The 4,310-nt window shown below is 43.1% G+C and overlaps 1 pseudogene; it reads right to left on the bottom strand.

Moving 5' to 3' along the window:
- Positions 1-2,032: 2,032 nt before the first annotated feature.
- Positions 2,033-2,512, bottom strand: LOC148161942 (ATP synthase peripheral stalk subunit F6, mitochondrial pseudogene; annotated as a pseudogene).
- Positions 2,513-4,310: the final 1,798 nt, after the last annotated feature.

Below are 4,310 nucleotides of genomic sequence, written 5' to 3'. Positions count from 1 at the left end.
AAATGTCTGCCTTAATACTTTCTATTTCTTTAAAGGTCTGAATTTCAATATCAGTTCTTCATGCATATTCAATATCTCAGGTAAACTTAATTCTTAGGTAAGCTGGAAGACCTTGAACGGTAATGGAGGAACTTGTCCTTCCCTGCATATATTTTCCTAGGGAAATTATTGGATTCTTGCTGATTTACAAACTCCACCTAAACAATGTGTGGAAAAGAAGGGAAACTGTGTTCTTTCATTTGGTCATTTCCCTTCAGTGGATCTGCCTGGAAATAAGAAAGAAAGAAAGAAGAAAGGAAGGAAGGAAGGAAAGGAAGGAAGGAAAGGAAGGAAGGAAGGAAGGAAGGAAGGAAGGAAGGAAGGAAGGAAGGAAGGAAGAAGGAAGGAAGGAAAGAAAGAAAGAAAGCAAGAAAGAACGTAAAGAAAGAAAGAGAGAGAGAGAAAGAAAGAAAAAGAGAGAAAGAAAGACAAAAAAGAAAGGGGGAAGGAGGGAGGGAAGAAAGTGTCCTGGTCAATTTTCCTTGTAGACATCTCGTGAGGAATCTGTTGGTGAACACCCAAATGGTGGTGAATGTTGGGAAGGCCCGTCCCTGACATGCTTTCAGGAGGGTGATTTGCTGTGTATAGAACTATTTAGGGAAACAAACTAAGAATCGGTGGATTAATATGGCCTTATTCGCAAGAAAAAGTCACATCAGCTATGTAAGCATAGCCATGGGAAATCAACCCAAAGAGTTCCACTTTGTGTGGTAACCTCACACAACATTTAGAGACCATGTATGTTTTGCCTGGGTCAGAGCATGTCCTCATGTGGGAAATCGGTTCTTGCAGTTAGTGTTAGTGGTCTCAGTTGCTTTGCTGGTACCTCACAATTTCTCTTTGAAAATGTGAGTAAAACCTGATCCTGGGTAAGACTTATGATTAGTGGGGCCTGATTTGGCAATGCAACCTTTTACATCATCCCCATATTTGTTGGATGTGCTCTTATGCAATTATCTGGTCTTTCTTGAAATAGTTGCCATTGGCCAAAATTAAACCTGGATAACCTGTGTACAGAGTGACTGGTGGATGATGGATTTTGTGGCCATTATGGCCAAAATTGTTGCTAAGGTATCTCCCAAAACCATGTATTGTTCTTTGGCACATGCCCATTTGCAACTCCAAAAGCCCAAAGCCATTGTTCCCTGCTACCCTGGGGTCCTTGTCATCAATTCCCCAGAAGTTCAGGATTATAACAGCTCTCATTATCTTTTTTAAGATTTTACTTACTTATTTGACAGAGACACAGAGAGAGAAAACAAGCAGGGGGAGCAGCAGAGGGTGGGGAAGAAGCAGGCTTCCTACCGAGCAGGGAACCCAATGTGGGGCTGGATCCCAGGACTCTGGGATCATAACCTGAGCTGAGGGAAGATGCTTAACCGACTGAGGCACCCAGGTGCCCCAACAGCTCTTATTAAATCCCAAATCCTGTCTATCTTTTGTTTTATACACTATTGTTTTGTGTATATTGTGTATATTGTTTTATATCACTATTTTGTTTTATACAATTTCCCATAGTTAGGAAGACAGCAGGGATAAGAAAAGATGAAGTACAGGGAGCAATCTTACCTTGAAAACCTACGTCATTTTTGGGAAATCTGCCACCACACACGAGTGAAAAATTGAACCCTGAGACCTAGCATAACCTTAGCTGACGGTAATTCCCTTAAGCTAAATCAAAAGGAACACACCTCCCATGAAGCAAGTTGGGGTTTTTATTCCTTGCGGCCAGAAAGAACACACCTCATGGTCTCAGGAAGAGGGTGTTAGAAAGAACCTATTGTAGATAGGAAATGCCCTTCACAGTGTCCTTCATGTGACAAGGGCTAGGGAACATCACGTGAAGGTGACGAACAGATGTTTACCGTGGTTATTGGATTTTTGTGTTTTTTTTTTTTTTCTACATCCAACATCACCAAATAATTTATTTGGAATCAGAATTCAAAAGAACATTTGACAGTTGAGAACTGTTTATTCTGATCCAGTTGTACAACTAATCTAGGTGAAATTTCCAAATAAATTTTACATGGGTTTTCCAGGACTGGGGCTTCTCGATGACTTCAAATTTAGGATTTTCAAATGTGAAGTCTGGGAACGTATTCATGTCTGTTTTAACATATGTGTATTTAAGCTTCAGAAGCTCCCTCCCTAGGTCTTGCTGGTGCTCTGGGCCAGTATCAACGGGTCCTCCAGATGCCCATAGTTTAGTTCTGTGTTCTCTAATCTTGTCCACGATGAGTTTCTGTACAGGACCAAGTTCTTTATTAAATGCCACCGCGGTAACACCAGTGTCGCTCCTCAAATGAACTGAGACTGCAGACCGAATGAGAGAGGAGAAACTGAAGAGCCTCTGAAGCATCAGGGTAATTCTGATTTGCTCTCAGTCCTGAGCTGCCAGAGCTTCCACTGCCTCCACTATTCTACTTCTGGCTGTGGCTCTGCCCCCACCCGCCTACCCGCCCTCCCAGTGCATTCTCAAATTTTTTTCCTTGATAGAGATTAGCATACATGTTTCTAAACATTAAAAACCCGGGAAAGTAGAGATAAGCATCTGAACTAGTTCTCTATTGATGCATATTAACAATTAGAAAAGCAGTGGTTTAAAGCAACCAACATGTGTTATCTTGCAGTCCTTTGGCTCAGGAGTTTGGAATGACGAGGGTGGGTTCTCTGCTCACGGAATTGGTCAGTAAGTCGTCCCCCACCTGAACAGGTCTGATAGTGACCTTGTAGTGGTTCTCTCTCCGAAGAGGGCCTGCCCTCAGCATCTCACTCCTCTGGGATCCTCTTCCCTGACCTCATTTCGATCTGTCATGATGCTTTCAGCTTAGCCAGGTAGCTTAGGAGGAATGCTAGAACTGTGGAACCCCAGACCTGATCTCTGCTGTCCCTTGTCCAGGAGGAGAATAAATGACAGAGGTCTTCATAAAGAAATGACCCCCATGAGGGCTGACATTCCCCAGCAATTAGAGCAGAGGAGGAAACCTACAGGCAAACGGAGGGCCTAAAAACCAAAATCACGGAAGCAGGACACAGATCAAGTAGGAGCCCTTCCCAGAAATGTCCCCATTCTCCATTGAAAGCCACTTTGGTTGAAGGGTGTGAGCACTGGGTCTTTCAGAGTCTGCCTCCTCGGCTCTTTGTTTAAAACGGGCTTTTTCCATACGTGAGAATCTCCTTGGAGCTTTTGTCAGAAATGCAGATTCGTGGGCCTTATCCCCAGGGCATTCCAAGAGGCACACAATGACTCTGATGAAGGTGTTCTTTAGCTCTGCAGCTGGTGCCCAGGGACGGGACCCCTGTCTGCTGCATGATACCCCATTTCCCGTCTAACATTCCAGCGGTCCATGCTGCCTTCTCGAAGTTATATTCTACATTCTCTATCATACACGAGATAAATATGCTCAAAGAGATAATTAAATGATCCACGAAAGCATATGGGACATGTGGTGAAGCTGCTATTGGCATCTTGGAATGCTTTTCTGAAGGCTGTGCTTCTATTGCTTCGGTCCAGAACCGGGATTGGGTTTGAATGGAAAGATGGTTGGGACTGGAGATCAGTAAAAGCTCGTTATTGCTGGTAACTTTTATCTATCTGCTTCACAAGTATTTACTGAATGTTTCACCTGGCAGTCTCTCGGAGGCACGGGGGACATGGGGTGAGCAGGCAGACCCAGTGCCAGCTCTCAGGAAAAAGAACTTTAGCACAGGAGTCAGATATTTTATAGATAATCATCGAAGTGCCTTTTATTTGTGACTATGGTAAATATTATTTAACACTTTTGTGTTCTGTGATCAGAACATCAGATCAGTTGGTGAAATGTCTGACTCTTGATTTTAGCTCAGGTCATGATCTCAGGGTCCTGGGATCGAGCCACCTTCTGGCTCCATCCTCATCAGGGACTCTGCTTGGGATTCTCTCTCTCTCTCTGCCTCTCCACCCCAAAATAAAGAAATAAATCTTTAAAAAAAAGTATAACCTTTCAGCAAGTGGTAAAGTATAATCTTTTCAACACATGGATATGGATATGACATATGCGTGTGCATATGAAAATAAGTAAATACATAAAATTGGATCCATAACTCACACCACCCCAAAATTAGCCTAGGAGAGAGTAAGGGCCTAAGTAGAAACGTTAAAATGTTAAAACTTTTACAAGAAAACATAGTAGAAAAATCTTTAGGAGCCCCTGCGTGACACAGTTGGTGGCTCATCTGACTCCTGATTTTGACTCAGGTCCTGATCTCATGGGTTGTGGGATCAAGCCCAG

The sequence above is a fragment of the Eumetopias jubatus genome, unplaced genomic scaffold (assembly GCF_037043125.1).
Source record: "Eumetopias jubatus isolate StellerSeaLion01/CBP00866 unplaced genomic scaffold, mEumJub1_p1.0 scaffold_32, whole genome shotgun sequence".
Classification (NCBI taxonomy): Eukaryota; Metazoa; Chordata; class Mammalia; order Carnivora; family Otariidae; genus Eumetopias; species Eumetopias jubatus.
Note: the sequence above shows the minus strand (reverse complement) of the source record. Positions and strands in the feature narration are given on the sequence as shown.